Source organism: Rhodnius prolixus, unplaced genomic scaffold, assembly GCF_049639745.1.
Source record: "Rhodnius prolixus isolate KJV_2025 unplaced genomic scaffold, Rpr scaffold_5, whole genome shotgun sequence".
NCBI classification, from domain to species: domain Eukaryota; kingdom Metazoa; phylum Arthropoda; class Insecta; order Hemiptera; family Reduviidae; genus Rhodnius; species Rhodnius prolixus.
The window spans coordinates 35,520,997-35,542,881 of NW_027411624.1; the positions used below are offsets into that span (position 1 = coordinate 35,520,997).

Genomic DNA, 21,885 nt, shown 5'->3' on the forward strand with positions numbered 1-21,885 from the left:
ACTACTGGCGCGTATCGAGGTTATGTTTAGTTAGTAGCATCTCTTGGAAAAACACACACCAAGTTTCAGCCAGATCGGTCTATTTCTTTGTGTTTGGCATTCGTTTGAATCGAGGAAGTCGAGTGATTTTCAAAAAAATGGACGAAAAAGAATTTCGTGTGTTGATTAAACACTACTTTATGAAAGTCAAAACGCCTCAGGAGACTAAAGAGAAGCTTGATAAACATTATGGTGACTCTGCACCTTCGATTAGAACAGTTTATAAGTGGTTTCAAAATTTTCGGAGTGGCCATATGGGCACAAGTGACGCTGAACGTTCTGGACGCCCTGTTGAGGTTACTACTCCAGAAATCATTGATAAAATCCATGATATGGTAATGGATGACAGAAGAGTGAAGGTGCGTGAGATTGCTAGTGCTGTGGGCATCTCGAATGAACGGCTACATAATATTTTGCATCAACATTTGGACATGACAATGCTATCCGCAAGATGGGTGCCGCGATTGCTCACGCTTGAGCAAAAACGAAATCGTGTGAAGTGTTGCAAGGACGGTTTGCAGCTGTTCCAGAAGAATCCGCAGGACTTTAAGCGTCGTTTCGTCTTTGTGGATGAAACATGGATACATCACTACACTCCTGAGACCAAAGAACAATCTAAACAATAGGTAACCAAGGGGGAATCTGCGCCAAAAAAAGGCGAAGACCGTTCCTTCGGCCGGAAAGATTATGGCGACTGTCTTTTGGGGTTCGCAAGGAATAATCCTCATCGACTATCTGGAAAAGGGTAAAATTATTACAGGTGCATATTATTCATCGTTATTGGACCGTTTGAAAACCGAGCTGCAAGAAAAACGCCCACGATTGGCCCACAAAAAAGTCCTTTTCCATCACGACAACGCACCAGCTCACACCTCAGCAGTTGTGGTCGCAAAATTAATGGAAATAGGGTTCCAACTCGTTTCACATCCCCCCTATTCTCCAGACTTGGCTCCCTCGGACTACTATTTGTTCCCCAATATGAAGAAATGGCTGGCGGGAAAAAGATTTTATTCAAACGAGGAGGTGATTGCAGAATCGAATGGCTATTTTTCAGACTAGGACAAATCCTATTATTCGGAAGGGATCAACAAACTAGAGCAGCGTTGGACGAAGTGTATAAGCCTAAAAGGAAACTATGTTGAAAAATAAAAAAGGTTTACCCCAAAAAATTAAGTAGTTTTTATTTTTGCACGGACTTTTCAAACGACCCTCGTATTTTACTCTTTTGTTAAACTGTACATTGTAATGATTCTATTCTATCTGTCCCATCTCTTTACAGCTAATACCAAAATTCCCGTGTAAGTCCCGCTATATCTGTATATATAACACCTGTTCTCCAGTTCTGGCTCTTAGTTTTCTGTAACTCAACCAACCCGCATAGCCACGTAAGTTTTCAATAATTATAAAGAATTTATTGTATTTTACTGTGTTTCAATTCTCTAAATTGTTTTATTTGTAATATCCAGGCCCTGAAGAAGGCAATGTATTAGTTGAAACGTTGGCTAAAAAAGACGAGGTGTGGTTTTTATCTGGACCGATTCCTAGCCAATTTGAATCCTTAATATAGTATTTTACGGTCACTAAAACTAATTTATATTCATGTAAGTATGCACATTAAAATTTCAGGTCTCAGCATAATTATGGTAACCTAAGCGTATTGGGTTAAAATCCATATCAAGCATGTTCACTTGTAGCAGGTTTCTACAATTAGGTTACCTAAGGATATGTAGACAGATTTCAACATGCTTTTCCCCCTCAAATAGTAATTGCCGCAACTATGCAGTGGTAATTTTAATGCAGCTGTACATAATGGCGACATGTCTAAAAATGAATAATTGATTTTCAATTCTGATATTGAACAAATTGAAAAGAGAAGGTCATTAAAATTTGTGTAATTTTAAACACAAACTGCATTTCCTTTGTGTTTTTTTTTTATCGAGATGTTATCGATATGTCAATGATTGAAAATCGTTTTGTAAACTAGCAAAAGATGAAGTTAAATCTTACAAGAAAAATAGTTTTTATAATTAATATATTTATGCATTTTTTTTCCCGAAGCCAAGTAAAGACAATGATTGTTGACTGATAAATAAGGTGGCTTCTGTTTCTGACTTTGTTCAGCGGTTCCGATAAAGTTAGCGCTGGTAAATGGCGTCACTATCGCCCCCAACATCCTCTAGGGGATGCGATCAGTCATTGGTTCTTCAGGTTAGGGATTCTTGATTCCTTTTCTTTCCCGCGTCCACTTGCAGGTTACCTGCAAGTATCGTGGACCTCAGTATGCACACAAGGAATAGATCAGTAGATGGCAAATCCATCAGTACTGTCACACACTTTTGAGTATGAAATACTGAACCTATGGGCGCAAACATTAATTCAAAACCTAATTTACTTGTAATAGTAAGATGTGCGCGGTCAACCAAAGCATGTTAGTTAGAGGAGAGAGGAGCCTTCCCTAACTTCTAAGAGTATTGGTGGGATGACCACTTCTAAGCGCTAGCTATGCTTATTTCAAACTGCCTTTAAATGGGCCTAGCGGGAGTTAAGTCTTATCGGGGGCGGATCTAGTCTATCAACAACCTAGACGATGTGAGTGATATCGCCTTCTTGTAAAACAATTTCTATGCTTGCAAAGCGGGGGAGACTGATATACCCGAATAGAATGGGAATAGTCTCTACATTCTGCCCCGTACAGCATGCTATGAAAAAGAATCAACAGGGAAAGATTGTTCAGATAAGCTGAACTCACCACAAATTACTTGGACATACTTATAAAGTATACCTCCAACTTAATTCAGAGAAAATTCGCCTTAATTTAATGAAGAAAAACAGCATAATTGTAAAAAATGCTTTTGATACATTCCATCCAATAATAATTTAAAAGATTTTATGTAAACCCGTCTTTGCAGCATTATTTTATAAAGCAAGATCTTAAATTGTATAGTTGAATTCCGACAATTCTTAGACCAATCCTCTACAACACTGCAAAACATTTGTTGACGCCAGTGTAGATTTCCAAACATGGCTTAATACAAAGCAGCAATGATAATTTCACAGACATTTCCATATTAGTAAAGGAATATTTGCTTCTGATGAATAAAAAATTAATATCAGTTAAAAATAATCATTTTTTTAAAATATTATTAAAATTATTAAAAGATTAGATAAATATGAGCAGAAATTATGTGCAATAGACAGGTACAGGTACAAGAATTCAATTACGCAAAAAAGAGCTAACAAAAATAATCAATGAAGAAATGTTCGTATAAGAAGTCGGGACTGATGATGATGTTGATGTTGATGATGAGGTAGGACTAAAAGAAACTTTCACATATTTTTAAAAGATCACGCGTGTTAGTAGCAAAACCTTTGAAGGTTGTAATTAAAGCGAGATGTTCCCCATTTGTTACTAGAGAAGCTGGATTCTCTTGCCGGTTTAAAGCAGAAGCTTCAGTTGCTAATTTTGTTTTTGTTGTTCATTAAAACCGGTTCTATTTATTCTAATCGCATGGTGTTTAGAAAATTTATTCAATTATTTTTAAAGAATGGGGCTTTGTCCGTCCAGCATCAGGCCCAACCCTAAAATGGTTAGTTTATTATTTTTATTTTTTACTTCTCCTTGAACTGGCCGAAAGTGTTTTGGCAGATCTATATTCATTTCTCATTTGTTAGGGTTGTCGTTTTGTTTTTTCCACCCCCCCGAGAGCAAAACTGATTTGTCTGATGAATGATTCATCAGTTTGCTCCCATTAAATGGTCCCCCACAATTATTTTTTAATATTTTCATGAGTCACAATAATTTATAGTTCATAGATGAGCTGGACCAGTAAAAAACTAAATGCCAAACTTAAAAATAGAGCTGATTATTTTGTGAGGAAGAATTAGAATTAGAAAACAGGACGTGACTTATGCCCCACGGCACCGCAGCCACAAGAGGCTTATTGTGCCTTCTTCTTTTTGGATCTAGTAAACGAAACCTCCACTACTATAGAGGTTGAGGGACTTTCCCTACTAGTTCCTTTTTGCGCTACTATCTCCTTTGGTCTCAAAGTTCCAAAGGTTTCATAGCACAATCAAAGAGCAGATGAGAGGCCGTCTCCTCCTCATCCTGACACAATCTGCGCAACAGTTCCGAGCTAATAAGCCCTATCTTGTACAGACGAGAGGAAGAACTAAGTTGCTAAACTTTGTTTACTGTTCTTATTTAAGCATTAACATCTTCAGAGTCAATAAAGCAGATTCTAGTAACAGTTTCTAACTGTTTGGAGTATTTGGAGAAAAGTGCAAAACTATTTCAGCACTGTCTAGGAGGAGGCACAAGTTGAGGACACCGTTTTGAACCAATTTTAAGAAATCAAAGAGCTATGACTTATACAACAGACGAGAAGAAAGGCTTCAACAATGTACAAGATTAGCACCACTTTTAGGTCACTTCTGTGGAACTGTCATCAGTAAGGGAAGATGAATGAATGGCTAAAGCAAGCTGTAAGTGCGGCTGTAAGAACTCTCTAGAACTTACCCTAGTAAGAGCTAGACAGAGTGGGTAACAGAAGGTTAGATCTCTCTCTTCTCTTGTAAGAGGCAACTTCTTCCTTTTCCTTTAAATTAACTTCACGTACAAGCGAGTGGCACCACGATAGCCGAGCGCGGTAAGAGGCGAGACCAGTAAAGCTGATATGTATTGTGGTACTGGGTTCGATTCCCGGTCTTAGACCTTGGATTTTATTTAATGGTTAATAAAAGAAATTTGCAGTAAAATATGTTTGCTAAGTATCCTCCGCCCACGACACCTAATTGCGGTAGTTGGACGTAAAGCCTGCCTGAAAGAAATAGGCATTACTTTACTTTAGAAGTGAATGGTGAATGGGAATTTATGAACAAATAATGTGAATGGTGACACCGAGATAGCTGAAATTAGTCATCCAGTATTGAGAAAGGATGATCAGAACGAAATTAGGATAAGGAGATTAGGGTGTCAATCTGAATTAGTCCATCAGTACCACACAGAAAATGCCATGACCGACTGTCTAGTAATCCGTTAAGAAGAAGGCAATGACGTTTAATCGAGAAGGTTGAAGATCAACAATTACTTTAACTCGATTACTAGTCACAAATACATCGCTACTGATACCCTACATAAAGTCAGTATTCACCCGCGGAGTCCATGAGAATTTAAGGGATTTTGGGGGGCGGATTTTATTCGGGTGAAGTCAGAAACAATAAGAAAACTCATGGAAGTGGACAACGATCTAATAGTCCTGACATACCATAGAGGTTTAACTTGGTAAGGTCACATACAAAGAATGGTAGACGACGGATGGCCCGGGAGATGTTTAAGGTGGCAACCGCCCTTTAATAGAACCAGAGGACGACCGAGGCTGGACTGGCAGCAGAGCACATCCAGGAGGTTATGGCCGGCTGGGGACTGCGGGGCAGTGATTGGGAGAGATAAGATCCGTGCAGGCAACCTTCCGGAGACGCCTCGAAGAGTAAAGTAAAGTATTTGGGATGTAAAATAAATAGATCTTCAAAACTTTTTATCTTCAACAGAATGCTGAAGAATATAAAACTCCACTCAAGGCTAGCCTGAATTCCTCGCTAAGAGTGGATTTATTTCTATTTAAAAAACAAAAAAGATTTCATTCAGCCTCCCAAAATAGAGGAGGGTTCTAGTGGCTGAAATAACCTCTTTAAGCCTAGTTTCTTTGGACAAGTATAATACTCCGACAACCAACTATTATTTTAACATTTCTTTAACTTCTAATGAAAAAAATAAAAATAAAGATAAGCTATAAATAAATATGTAAAAAAAAAAGTGACAATGAAAAAATAATTGTATACTGAAGACATAAATTCCTAGACAAAAGTCTGAATCAAAATTGACAGCAGTAAATCTAAAAATGTCATTCAACTTCCCAAAACTAGTTTAAATTCAAGAAATCGATTACATTAAACCAAAAAAAATTAATTATACCACCTGTTATTTCCTGTTTTTTTATCATTCTAGTTTTTTATTTTTATATAAACTATTTTACGCAATCATTCCAAAATAAATAAAAGAGTATTCTGAACTCTTTAGAGTAGTGATTTATTTTGTAGAATTAACTAATTTTAAAGAAAAAGATTAATGGTCAATGTCTGCAATTAGAAATAGAGATAGTTCTCTTGTTTTAAAATCAATTAAATTAAAACTGTCCGGTAGGGAAAAGATGATCAAAAACTGCACGAAAAAGATGAGTAACGTTGAAAAACGTTTGACAATTTTTTTTCTCTTTTACTATTACACGTTAAAATTTCCAAATTCTCTGTAAAATATAGGGCAAATCCTCCTTTATAATTTTTAATTTTTTTTGCAACTACTTAGATCAAGTAGATTTTAAGAAAAAAACTTGCTAAAAATGAGCAAAAACAGCGTTTTGAGAAGATCTCGTACATTCATAATCCTAGGTGTTCCTCCCACAATGCTATGTCTATATGCAATATAAAATAGATAGAATTGCATATTTTTAAGGCACCTAATTATTAAAGTATTTTATTACAAGTAATAAGTAATGAGATATATCAATCAGAAGGTTACATTTTGGATGTTTTGTAAGTCGATCAAATTTCAAACCTTTATATCTCTCTTCATATTGTTTCGATTTTAATGAATTCTTCACCTGAATTGTAGAGAATAGTTTGCTCTATAAGTGATATAAATAGCAATATTTTAGTGATATTAGTTATTGAGATATAGAAGGTTAGATTTTGGATGTTTTGCATAACGTTCAAATTTCAAACCTTTATATCGCTCTTCATATTGTTTCGATTTTAATGAATTCTTCACTGAATTGTAGAGAATAGTTTGCTCTATAAGTGATATAAATAGCAATATTTTAGTGAGATTAGTTATTGAGATATAGAAGGTTAGATTTTGGATGTTTTGTAAATCGTGCAAATTTCAAACCTTTATATCTCTCTTCATATTGTTTCGATTTTAATGAATTCTTCACTGAATTGTAGAGAATAGTTTGCTCTATAAGTGATATAAATAGCAATGTTCTAATGTAAATAGTTATTGAAATTTAGAAGGTTAAATTTTGGAGATTTTGTAAATCGTGCAAATTTCAAACCTTTATATCTCTCTTCATATTGTTTCGATTTTAATGAATTCTTCACTGAATTGTAGAGAATAGTTTGCTCTATAAGTGATATAAATAGCAATGTTCTAATGTAAATAGTTATTGAAATTTAGAAGGTTAAATTTTGGAGGTTTTGTAAATCGTGCAAATTTCAAACCTTTATATCTCTTTTCCTATTCATTGGATTTTAATGAATTCTTTACCGAATTGTATAGAAAAGTTTGCTCGATAACTGGTACAAATAGGAATGTTTTAATGACAATAGTTATTGAAATATAGAAGGTTAAATTTTGGAGATTTTGTAAATCGTTCGATTAATAAGCACTTACTAATCTGTGGCAGGTGAAGGAAATCTAAGGCTAAGCAAGATTATCGGTCTAGGAATGCCAAACATCCTGTGGGTGAGCTTTAAACTAACGAGATCGAAACTTAAAGAAATTATGAAAAAAAAATCAAAATAAAACCGGAAATAATGAACACACACATAATAACGATCTTATTATTATATTACTATCAAAAAGGAAAGAAAATGAACTAATCTGCTAGTAATGGCGACAGAACTCCGTGAATAAACCTCATACTATAATCTAAGGGACCACTTAAGATATCACGTATCCAATCTAGCGAACTAATTTCGCTGGATATGTAACCGGCACGCTTTTACCTTTCATGTTCGTAATACTGGAATTGAAAGTGTCCACTAAACAGGTAATTAGTGGATTTATTCTTATTTAATTGGGTCACCAGTGGAAAATGAAAGAAAAATTTCTCTATCTTCTATTGAACATCCAGATTTTATTTATTCTAAAGCAATTGCTTTTGTGCCCAAACTGTAATTTTTAATGTTTAATGATGCGTAAGACAATATATATTTTTTTTTTTGGTTTAGTTTCTCTGACTAAGTAGGGAAAGTGTTCCGATAATTTGAAATTTTCCATGACAGTTTTCAAAGGAAATTTCTGAGAAAGGTGAGCTTCAGAAAATGGTCTCTCTGTGTGTGCGCATGCGTATGAGAATCATGTTTTTCAAAAAAATATTTCAAAAAATGCGAAATCGCTGGAAGCTGTAATTTTTGTATGTCGATTTAGTTATTGAATTGAATAAATATTTATTACAATAAATATATACATAAAATAAATACAGAAGTGTAAATGTAATGTAGTATACATTTTACCCTTCTTAATTAAGTGAAGTAAGAGAAAAGTTGGGTGAGGAGGATTGGAATGCAGGGAAAAAAGGAGAGGAAAAACCTGCAGCTAATTTAGTTATTGATCTTTACTATTACTCAAACGGAAGTACATATTACTGAGTGAATGTTTTTCCTTTTTCCAAGATTCCCCCCCCCCAAATTGTTAAACAATTTCCTTTGAACCAAAAATATTCTTATTTTTCTCATTTATAAATCAAATAACTTTTATTTGAAGCTGGAGGAGGTTTGTGTAGCTAAATTTAAGATTTTCGAATAAAACTCTAAAAGTGGAAGTAGAACAATTCCAAAACGTTCAAAAAAAACGTTTAGAGCACGCACGAGTAAGTTGTATTCAACTACATTGAATGCAGCATCACCTCACGGGCAAAACTCTAGGCTAATCATCATACCACACAATCACATGTACACACATTATACTCAGTAGACACCTTCTTCCTTTGAATAGACATAGAAGGAGCCAGAATAGATCTTTATGGATGCAGCTTCATTTAGGCACTCCTTTTTCAATCAACGAGATATAAAAAAGTAAGCTGAACTTTTGCGTTTAAAAGGTAGAAAACGGACTATTGGAGGGTTCTTAAAGAGCAGAATTGATTTTGCTCGAGTTTAGTTCGAAAACGACTCCGTAAATGTTACTTCTAAATCTTAGTTTTTGCTAAACCCCCCATACATAAAAACCAATCAGTGTTATTTGAAATCATTTTTCTGAACAGGAAATGAAATATTGGGGGCGTCCATGATTTAAGTTTAAAACAGCCATTACTGTAAGTTTTCAGTGAGTGCAGGCCAAGAGGAAGGGTGGGGGATGTTGCGTTAAAACTATAGTTAGTTTCCGGTGAAATCTTATGCCCTACTATCCTGTATCTACGTGTAACATACATTTAATGTTTTTATTTTTAAAAAAAATAAGATTGAAGAACATTTGTCAGCCATTTAGATCGTACGAGTGTTGCGCTATTCTTTTTTTGTCTTCAAAACGTTTTCAAGGAAGTTGGTTACTGTTGAAAAAAAAAACGCTGCCCATCGTCTTAAATGTCATCGCCATTTGACAGGTAATCTCTGTTAGGGAAATACTGGACAGATTTAAAGACAAATTTTTCTTCTGTATTTATTTTCAGTTCGCTGGGACGTGATAATGTTGAGTCAATTCACTGTGAGGGGGCAGCCAAAAAAAAAAAAGAACCTGATATGTCAACTCTTCTTCTATCCTCAGTGGGGGGGAAAAAAAGCTAACTTTCTCGAAGATATTTCCTAATGAAGGTGAAATTAAAACTGTCAAGTTGTATAAGGGTTGATCGTCAAAAATTACACGAAAAAGCGTAACGTTGAAAAACACCCAACTTTGACAATTTTTTTTCTTTTTTTCTATAAAAGATATAATTCCCAAATTTCCTGTATAATATAGGTCAAATCCACCTTTATAAATCATTAAGAACTGTGAGAAAAGATTGAAAAAGCTGCATATTGGATACAGGAACCTCCAGCGGATAGGGTTCAGCATCCTGGCATACGCCGACGATATTTTGTTGGCAGCAGACTCGGATAAGAATCTCCAGTTTAACATGAAAGTCCTGACAGAGGAGTTGGCAAAAAAAGAAAATGAAAATAAATGTAGAGAAATCTAAAACTATGGTAATTGGTGGAAAAGGAAAGAGACTACAGATAAAAGTTAAAGGAACTGTGCTGGAGCAGGTGAAAAATTTCAAGTATCTGGGCGCCCACCTAAATGAAGAAGGAAGAATGGAAGATGAAATAAAAGAAAGAATAGGTGCGGCAGGAAGATTTTTTTCACGCAATCAGAAACAGCTTCATAGGGAAGAAGGAAGTCTCTATGCGGGCCAAGGTCACTGTTTACAAAACGGTATTTTTGCCAATCATATCCTACTCAAGTGAATCGTGGACCCTATCAAAAAAGTTAGAGAGCAAAATCCAAGCGATGGAAATGCGTTATTTAAGGAAGATTTTGGGGAAGACGAGAAGAGATAGGATAAGAAATATAACAGTGAGGAAAGATATAGGTGTAGAACCTTCCATAGACATACTAAAAAGAAACCAACTCCGCTGGTACGGACATCTTATGAGAATGGAGGACAATAGAGTTGCCAAATTAGTATACGAGGCAAGAACAGAAGGGAAAAGACGTTGAGGTCGCCCTAGAAGAACTTGGGAAGAAGAAATACGGGAAAGCCTACAGGAAAAAGGAATAGAATGGCGAAAAGGAAAGGAACTCGCCAGGAACAGGGACGAATGGAAAAGTATATGCAAGACCTCTACACTGTCTAGGCGGTAGAAGAGGACGGATTATGTATGTATGTATGTATGTATAACTATTTTGAGAAATTGTTATTGCTTTGAGAAAAATTATTTTTAAAAAACGATATATAAGTGAGAAAATGCATTTAATAACTGCGTGTTATTCTCCAAAAAAAAACGACAGCGCTAACGTTAACTTAAACAAATAACCCACTATGTCCATAACTGTGGCTATCACTTTGAACTTATCTTAATCTTACTTAATGATTATGAAGCATGGGTTTGTAAGTTCGAATCCCAACTGTAAACTACAGTTTTTATTTTTTAGAAAAAAAATTATAATATTAAAGTATATTGCTTCCGCCCTCGTCCACGACATCTAATTGGTGAACTGGACGTTAAGCTCCACCTTTAAAAAAAATGGGCGATTACTTGCTTACATTGATTTTGAGGGGGGGTTCCAAATTATGACAGAAAAAATAAAATTTCTGAACTTAAAGAAATTTAATCGATTTGTGACCAAACAGAATCGAATTTATGATTCCCATAACAGATGGGAATGCATTTGTTTGAATGCATTAAGGTTGAATCACAATATTTTTTTAAAAAGGGAGAAACTGCTAACGTCACAGATCATTCTAAATCGAATTACAAATTCCAAGTATTTCTTACATTTTTAGTTCAACTTTGTTAAAAACAATCATTAAAAGACTTTTACAGCAATATTTAGAAGTCAATTTAGGATTAGCCTAAGGTTAAAACTAATTGCAGAATTAATTAAAAAAAAAAAAATTATGTTTTCACCTTTAATTACGTAAAACTAAAACTATTGAGTAGTAGATTTAGTACAAATAAAATTCATATTGTATGAATCATATAAAAACTATTTTGCATACGAAAACCAATTCTACGATTTGAAACTATTTCGCAAAGTGGTGATGTCCAATGTCCAACAATAATAATTTAAATAAATAATAAGAGAATTAACAAAAAAACAAAATGGAGGAACCTTCTATTAATGACCTCTCCCGCCACAAAAAATAAGGACAGATATAATAAATAATAATAAGATGGTATTATGCAATACCAAGGAACTAATATCCAAGTTGAATATCTTCCATTTTACAATATATATTATTATTATCCTTTTTTTTAAAGAAAGAACAGTAAGAGGATTAAAGAACTGCCCAGGATCCTTTCTGTTCTCTGGCAGATTCCAGATCTTGGCAGTTTCTATTCTGGGATATTTCTTGTTCTTTTTTTTCTGGTCTGTGCCCAGTTGAAAGAAGCAGGTTGACAGATCATTCCCCCCTTTCTGCCAGAATTCTAAAAGTGAAATATTTACTTTTCACGCTATTTGGTGGATTTTTCTTGTTGCTAAAGTGAGAAATATTGTGCTGTTTAGCTGAGAAATAATATAATTCTAGGGGAATCATTTCAAAATTCGGGTTTGCTTATTTTTTCGACGGAAGGGAGTTCCTTAAATGAGGTTATAAGTTTACTGTCTCTAGATACAGATATTTTTTGGGGGGTAGCTCCGCCCCTAAAGTGATCGTAGGTGAAGATATTCGTGATGCTTTTCACGGAAAATCTGAATCGACAATACTATATACGAAACAGCAGTTTTGTGAAATACAGAAAATTGATACCTTACCGCCAAAAAAAATTGTAAAAAAAGAGAGGGAAGTAGGAAAAGAGAGACAGAGAGAAGAAAAACTCAATTTTGGGGGAAACTCTTTGAGTGAAGACTTGAAGAGTGAAGGGGAGAAGAGTTGAATTATTTGGCTTTTCTTTGAGCCAGAATTTTATGCAAAAGGAAAAATAGAGTAATTTTAATGACTGAAGGGTCTATCAGCAAAATGAATGTTAGATGGAAACGTAAATGAAGTGGAATTCTCTGCACCGAATTAATCTGATCTCTGGTGATGGAAGAAAGTCCGAACTGGTCAAGGATATCAAAAAAAAGAAAAAGCGTGCTAAAACATGGTTTCATACCATTTATTTTTATTTTTGGTAATAATATTTCTTAAAAACGAGTTAGTCCAAAGAAGTAATAACATTGCATCAACATTTAGCTTGATTAGTCTGCTAACAGAAAATATAGGTCGCGAGATATTAATAGCCAACGTAGAAAGCCAAGAAGGTTGGTAATACTGCCTAACAGAGATTACCTTAAGCATACAGTTTAGCAACTTGGTAATTTGTAATAAATCCATAGTGTAAACGTTGTTCTTTCTTTATGAAATAAACAATAATTTTAGAAGTGTCATGGATGTTATTAATTCCAAAAGGGTGATTGAACTAAAACGTCTTCAAAGTCCCTCTACCACCCCTCACCATTCTATTTAATGTCGAGGATTCTTAGATTGTCTTTCTCCTCCTCCTTTTCTCTCATTCTCTCTCTCTCTCTCTCTCTCAGCAACTATTTTGGCCATCAGCCAACTACTGACAGAATGAAGAATCAAGTCTGCCTTGAATTTTAAACGGTGGTTGCAAAAAAAATAGTTATGAAAACAAATTCACTAAACTATCGTTACTGATCAACAGGTCTTTTATTTATTTATATATTTTTTATAAAAATTACTGTAGATTATAATTTATTAATTTATTCCAATAATTATAGGACTATGAATGTTTTTAAACAAGTGGTTATTATTATTATTATTATGAGGATGATTAATAATTAAAATATCTTTGATTTTGTCCGGTCGTAGCACGCATGTTGATTGCATCCCTGACCGGTTTTGGACTTTCAAGAGATCAACCAGTTTGGAGCAGAGATTTCGACTTCAGTTAGTTCACTACTTCGTACTACACAGACTGCTGACTTTGCTGACTGATTCAGCAAATATAGTACAAGACGGTAATATATGAGAAGTCAAAAATCTCTTAATCTAGCTCTGACGTTGGAAGAGACACCGAAATCGGTCAGGAATGCAATCAATAAACATGCCGTGCTATGACCGGATAAAATCCAAAGATATTAATCCAGCACTGGCCAACCTAACCATTTTTTTTAAATTAGTCAAATCAGTAGGAAAAGCCAAATTTTCTCTTAAGAGAGAGAGATAAGTTGCTGTAGAAACCGGATTAAAGAATAGAGAGAGACATTAATAGATTAAGGATAAAGGATAAAGATTAAAGGTTTCGAACAAAGACCAGATTAATGGAAATTTACACAGTTCTTAGTTTAGAAAATCTTGCACTTGTGAGAAAAATTAGTACCTTCATAGTTTATTGGGGAAAAATCACTTGGGTGGGCTGTGATTGTGTTTGGAAGATTAATGAAATCATTCAAATATGTCTATGCCATCTATATCAAAAATGGTCAATTATGTCCAATAGATATCCGATAAAATGGGGACATAGTTTCAAGTTAATCACAAACAAGTTAGCGCTATAATTAATAATGATAACCAGAAACAATGAAGCATACGAGTGAAGAAGTTACCCATGGGAACTCTCCAAAACATTAGACCGTTAGTCATTCCCTTCACTTGAGAGGAGAACACGAGGCCAGACTGTCTTTTGAGACGTCTTGTCGGGAAGAGTTCTTGAAGAAAGATTTTTAGCTAGAGGATTTCTATGAGATTGCAGGCTGAAGTGGAGTTTTCTGTATCGTGTTTTCAGCGACTTGTGTGTGACAAAAGGAATGTTAAGGTCAGTGTGTATAGTCCAGGTTGGGAGACATGAAATGGAGCGTTTACAATAGTTCGAAGTATTTTAGATTGAAGGGACTGAATCCTTTGGAGATTTGTGTGTTTGGTTGAGCCCCACAGCTCTATTCCATAAGCCCAGATGGGTTTCAAAATAGAAGTATAAATCAGTCTTTTGTTGTCTAAGAGAGAGTTTTGATCTATCGTCTAAGAGTCTTTTAAGTAGTCGACAGCGTCTGTTTAGTTCTGTTCTTTTAGGTCTAGTGTGGGGGTTCCTAGAAAGTGTTCGGTCTAAGTAAAGCCCAAGGTAGCGGGCAACGTTCACTACTGGTAGAGGTGTTAGGTTATAGATGACTGGAGGAAAAGTAATGCGAGTGAAGAGTGAAGGTGATGTTTTGAGACTTGGTTTCATTAAGCTTTATAGCCCATTTCTTGAACCATAGCTCTAATGAGGAGAGATGTGACTGCAGATTTCTGTGTGCTAGGACAGGATCATGATTAGAGGACAGTAGGGCGGTGTCATCTACAGTGTAGTGTTTAGGATCAGTTGGTATGTATGAAGTGTAAATTACTTTAAAATTATTTTTAGCGTTACAACATAAACGATAAATTCTACAAATAGGTAATGATTTTCAAAAGAATTTATAAATAAAATTTCACCACTCAATTTTAGAATGTGACCTTTACTAATTCAGTCTGTGTAATATTACATAAACGTTACTCGTATAAAAAAGTACTAGGTATATATTTAGTGGAGACTGACTGATAAATAGAAAGGAAGATCGGTCTAAAGACCTATTTGCAAGAAAAACCGGTCGTACAATTAGCCAGCGGAGTAAACTGGATGACCGAGATAACTACTGTAAAAGTGATAGTCATTTCTGAACACATACAGCATCCTAAAACATTAATCACATCTTGTTGGAAATCTGTTTACCCAGAAAATTTAATTTCTGATAAAATTTAATAATAGTTTTGTTTCTTTTTTAAATTTACTTATTAAAAGCTCTTAACTACTATCTACAATTCAGCACTAAGAACAACTTACTTCCCGATTCTACGGAAATCCTCCTTAATTTACCCTATTCCTAAACCTAATAAACCACTCCATCTTTCTTCTTCTTACCGACCAATAAGTCTACTGCCAATTCTTGGCAAAATTCTTGAGTAACTTCTTTTAAAACAAATTCTTCCCATACTCGAATCCTCTAAAATTATTCCAGACCATCAATTTGGATTTAGGCGACAACACTCTACTGTACAACAGTGCCATCGAGTGGTGGACACGATTTCATCCTCCCTTGAGAAGAAAGAGTGTTGCTCGGGTGTCTTTCTCGATGTGAAGCAAGCCTTCGAACGGGTTTGGCACCCGGGCTTGCTCTGGAAACTCAAGGGCATTCTTTCGTTCACTCACTTCCTCATCTTGAAGTCCTATTTGTCTGATCGTCATTTTCAAATTCAAATCGGGACATCGTATTCAGCTAAACATCGCATTGAAGCGGGTGTTCCTCAAGGAAGCATCTTAGGACCTATCCTATATGTTATATACACAGCAGACATACCAATCCATCCTGAAACTGTCCTTCTAACTTATGCAGATGATACCGCTATACTTTCTCCTCACATTGACCAAGTAACTTCACACAGAAACCTTCAAACTCATCTCTTTTCTCTTGAGGAATGGTTTAAAAAATGGGGAAATCAAGTTAAATGAAACCAAATCTCAAAATATTACTTTTACTCTCCGCCGCAACACTCTTCCTTCGATCTTCTATGACTCAATTCCAATTCCTCCTGCCAATGTTGTCCGTTATCTTGGGCTTTATTTAGACAAAAGACTGACTTGGAACCCGCACACACGACTTAAACGAACTGAAGTTAACAGGCGTTATCGACTACTTAAAAGACTACTAGACCAACGTTCAAAACTTTCACTTAATAACAAACGACTGATTTACAATTCCATACTAAAACCCGCCTGGACGTACGGTATTGAACTGTGGGGTTCAACGAAACGCTTCAATCTTCACAGAATTCAATTGCTTCAGTCTAAAATTCTGCGCACTATCGTTAACGCTCCATTTTATGTTTCTAATCTAACTGTCCACACAGACCTGGAAATTCCGTTTGTAGGCCCAGGTTGCACGAACTCGCTATAAAAGTTTTCATCAGAACATGCACTCTCATTCCAATCCTCTTATCCGCCACTTATCATCTCATCACCATCCAGATCATCCTCCCAGACGACTAAAACGCCTGTGGCCTCGCGATTTTCTCTCTTCTGAGGAGTGTAGCTAATCCTGGGAGACGACTTAGGGAGTGTTATCACTGGGTAACTTCTCCCCTCAATTAGTGAGTTTGTAGTGGTATCAGCTATTGACATTGTTACTAATAGTGCATCTAGCGCTGGTGTAACTTAACTAATAAATTAAGGGGAAAAAAAATTATTAAAAGCGTTATTAGTAAGAGAAGATTTTGTATTCTTGCAGATTTCCGGTTTTACTTTTTACCGGAAATATAGCGTTTAAGATCGAAAGAATGGTTTTAACCAATTTTATTGGGAGTGTGTTTATTTATTGTGAACATAAATGAGTATAATAAATAACGTTATATGGCTTAACCACCAGCGATATTAAGTGTGTCAAAAGACAAGGCAATAATTAATTTTTAGACAAAATCAGAGTGCGGAAGTGACGCTTTCCGAAATAGATTTTGAATGCTTTTTGTTTTTTTTAATTTTCCTCGAAAAAGTCTCTAAAGATTTCCTTCGTATACTCAAATCTTCATTCGAGCAAATCTTTGCTTTTATTTATCCCCCCCCAAAAAAAAATTCCCGTGGAAATGGTGCTAAACTCAGTTCTGGGAGCGAGCTGTGAGTTGACATACCTTTTAATGAGCCTTAAATTTTGCAAATGTACCCTTCACTTCTTCCACCAATTCGATAGTAATTAAAATTGCATTCGAAGTTAAAGAATTGAAAAAAAGTAAATGAAATGTTTTCAGTTAATTAAAGAAAAAGAAAAAAAAAATTCCTAACCCTGATTCTGGAAACTGTTCTGCTCTCCCGGTGATCAAGAATTTAATATTTATTTTGCATATTTTTGTTTCCCATTTCACTTGACATGAACATAAAATTCTCCCCACCAATTTAATACATTCCAATACACTGTATTATATAATACGACTTAACTTTTTGTAGAAAAACATTCTTTAGGAATAAACTTATTTTAATTGCCCCTACTTTTATTCTGTGGAATAATGGTAAGGCGCCGGCTTAAAGTAATCTTACGAGTAATCTCGTAGATAGTTTACTGATGCTGTGAATTTTTTTATTAATTATTAATATTAAAGCTTTCGAAAAAGCAAAAAAACAACCACCATCCACTCACCAACTCGTATTTTTTAGTTCAAAAATCTTTGTATTAAATAGAACAATTAAATTTAAAGAAAAAGTTCGATAGTTGATCAAAATGAAATATCAAAACAACCGAAAAATCTTGGGACCCTGATGATTCACCAGAAATAGAGCATTAATTTCTGGGATTGTTCCGCTTTAGAGTTGTCGTGCTTACATGTTGAATCAAATTGGATAATTCGAGTGAACCCTAGTTACACTATTGTTACCCCAGATACAGCCTCACAAGTATTTGTAATTTTGTTGGAAATCAAATCATTGATTGTGGTTTTTTTAAATTAAATTCATCAGTTAGTTGGTGATTAAATCACAAGAATCAGTCATTGGAACCACCCATAATGATTTGGAATTTTTTTTTTTGATATTTAAAGTTGTATTTCCTTTACTAAATTTATTTTTCAACAACCTTGAACAGGATCGTTCATGCCAAAAATCGAACAAATAATTGGCAAGATATATTCATGCAAAAAAAAAAAAAGCAAAACAGAAAAAACAAATATTTACTTTCTTTGAAGTATTTGTATGCGTAAGTGTAACTCGAAAACAATTCAACAAAAAGTTGCAGTAAGTTCAAATTTCATATTTCAAAAACGGTGCCACCATGTGGATCCGATAATAAGCTTTAGGATAAAATCAGCTATCGAAAGTACTACTTAAATAAAATTTTTTTTCAATTTTTCGTGTATTTCCGGTAAGCGCCTTTTTAACGTTTTTCTTTCAACTTCGTTATGCTTATTCCGTTTGCGAAGAATTATAACTTTTATTTGAAAAACTATAACTAGAGAAGTGCTTGCTTAAGCAGTTCTAGAGGAGAGATCCGGTTAAGCTTCGAGAATTCGTCTCAGATTTTGATTAAAACGAAGTTATTGTGTTAATTATTGTAGATTGGATTACCACCTGTTCTAAGCTTTTTTCTGGAATGATAAGTATTTCATGTTAATGGGCAAATCAAATCAAGTTAGCCAAATTAAGATGGCACAATAATTTAATGAAATATTGCCCCAAAATAACAAAAATTTTCAAAACAGAGAACGAAATATCCTGTGAACAAATTCCAAACTGCATAAGAAGAAACTATAAAAGACTAAATGCGCTAAATGAAGTCAGACCTTGGTCTAAAAATCCTGCATTCTACAGGTGGGGTGTGACGTATAAGTATATATCTTGAATAATGTCGTAATCTTAACTGTTAATATATCACTTATTTAAATTAGATGCCAACAAATCTTATTTTTGAAGGTAATCAGCAATTCGATTACGGACTTTCTTTAGTTATATTTAGTAAAAATCTATGGGGTTTCAATTTAGATTGAATTGTTCTTTTAGTTTCTTCATTAAACAAAATGGCCAATCTTTTAAACAAAATATCTTAATTTTATTCGCTAAATATTCCTTCAAAAATTTACTGATTTTTATCGCGATTTTATAAATCTTATTGAAAAATGTGGTAGCCCTTGGAACATATTCCAACAAGTTGCCGTTATACTTAAAATACTCAACTATATGTTCAGTAAGTAAATATATCAAGCAGATAAGGACCATCTAATTAAGGCTTCACTGAATAATCAAAATGCATTGATGCTGCCGAGATATCTGCAGAGAAAAAAGAAAGCCATTGCAAGGACATCCGGTGGTCTGATAATCCATCTAATTCGTAATTTTTGCGAATAATTTCATTCTTAACTGGTGACAGAATATGGTACTCAAAGCTCACTTTGAAGGAGAAGTGAGAATCCCTCAAAGCTATGAGGAAATGTGATGGTACTTCATATTATTGTGCTTATATTTCAAAACCCTTTTGAGAAGGAGTCATTAATATTTCATGAATTATCCAAAGGGACACAACTGCCTTCCCGATCTACACAGAACCCAGTCAGTCCCTGTCCTAATACGTAATATTTTTTTATTAAATATTTATCAAATTAAAATAACGCAAATATTAGAAAATAATTTCCCATTTTGAGTAGGAGTAAAAGGAGTTTAGACAAATAAGGAGCCACAAATCTTCCTACGTGTTAAATTAAGAAAAAAAAAACACAGGTATCTAATTTAACATCGCTATTATCCTAATAACGTAATTAATACATAAATATTATTTTAGTGTAAGTTAATTACATGTCACAATATATGTATATATCCAAAATAACAATCCAAGGTTGTCCAGTTAGAAGAAGAAGCAAAAGTAACTAGTGGTATTTATCTATTTGTATTTAAGGTATTCTAAAATAACGACATCGTGATGGCCAACCAATATAACGGTGGTGTTTGTCTGTCTAAACTGTTCTCTGCTTTCTGCAGTTCTATTTAAGTTCATTGATAATTTTATATTATTTTATTTTGTTCTATCGCAACCATGTTAGAATATCTATGTATATGTAGATCAATATTTTGTTCTGACTACCAAATAAAATGTCGGTGGACGGAGGCGACTAACAAACATACTTGTAGTAGACCTGGGCAAAAATACCTGGAACTAAACCTAATACCACTATAGAGTGGTATAGTGGTATAGTGGTATGGTGGCGCCTAGTTATTTACTGAGTACGCTAGGTAACGTGCATAGAGGTTAAAAATTTAAATGTTATATCCTGGCGTATAAAAATTAACCCAACTAAGTCTAAATACATAGTCCAACTCCACCACCTGTCTTCTTACATCATACACCTATCCCACCAGCCGGAACATGTGCGGTACCATGGAATGTACCTAGACAAGAGACTTACCTGGAACCCCCATACGAGACTTAAACGTACCGAACTAATAACTGCCATTTCAGTCTAGAAAAATTTATTTTGCCGAGCTTTCGACCTAGGGACTAGGTCATCTTCAGGGCTAGTTTAGAAAGTAATACTATTACATTTCAGGGTTGGTGTGTCTTCTGTCTTGTCTGTTCATGGACTCCATTCCATTGAAATTATGAATCAGTCACCAAAAAAAATGAACAACAAGTACCGAACTAAACAAACGATACAAAACTTCTAGTCAGACTACTCGACAAACGCTCAAAACTCTCACTACAGAACAAACGACGACTCTATACAGCTCTTCACACCACCAATATGGACTTACGGACTCGGAACTTTACGGAACAGCTAAAAAATCAAAATCAATAGACTGCAAACACTCCAATCCAAAATACTCCGCCGCATAGTAGACGTTCCATTCTTATGTTAGCAACCACACAGATTACATACAGATCTCCAAATTCCACTCATCTCCGAACTTGCCCAAATCCTATAAAACAATTTTCATCAAAAACTCTCATTTCATCCCAACCCTTCAAACTTGTCTTCAACTACGCTGCCCTCCAATCCTTGAAGACGGCTGAGGCGCCGTTGGCCCCGTGACCAACTGGGTGACTAATGGCGGCCAACACTGGATGACCGTCATTCACGTCTGCCACGCTATTCATATACACTTATCGCATTTGCTTATTGTGCCCTGTGGGTACAAATGTACAATTTCAATAAAAGGATAAAAAATAAAAAATAAAATGTTATATCCCTGACCAGCTCAGGCTATTGGGTTGGATGGACGTTGCAAACTGGTCTTAAGATGCACAAAATTAGCCAGAGATGTTAGGGTTGCGACTCGCAAAGCTAATTATGTATATTGTGTTTACTGGTTTCGTTTTACCCTATCTTTTGGTAACTAAAACTGTAATTATGTGTAGAAACTTTTCATCAGTTTTAACAATCTTTGAATCAAAATCTTGTCAATCTTAAGAAAAGTCCAAATTAATTAATGTCACTTAATGATTCATTACCCTTCGCAGCATCGTCCTTCTCATGTTGCCAAATTAGTGAAACAATAGCTAATTTCTTTTATTATTAACTAACAATTCATTACTAATTTTTATTTACCATTCCCCCCACCCACCCACCGCCACAAAGTAACAAGAAAACTACAAAACCCACAGGAACACTATAATTGGAAGCGAGCTACTAAGTATGCAAATCTTAGTCCATCTAATTAATATATAATTAGTTGTTCAATATTAATGTTTTCAAGTCAAGAGTGTTGAAAGTTGAGTTTCAAGTCCGTGTGAGTGATGTTCTTGTCGTAAGGCTGGGCTACCCACAGGGATTCCGAGATTCCTGAGTGTAAGTGGCTAGTGAACAGGGTCTCAGTGATTTTTTAATTACTTTTTAAGGTTCGAAATTTAACTAAACATAGTTATTATTTAATGAA

General features: G+C 34.8%; 1 protein-coding gene across 6 annotated transcripts in view; it reads right to left on the reverse strand.

Annotated features, from left to right (window-relative positions):
- The window catches only part of exp (expansion), a 384,871-nt gene that overhangs the window by 329,370 nt on the left and 33,616 nt on the right, over positions 1–21,885 (reverse strand). The gene's annotated exons all lie outside the window — the stretch shown is intronic.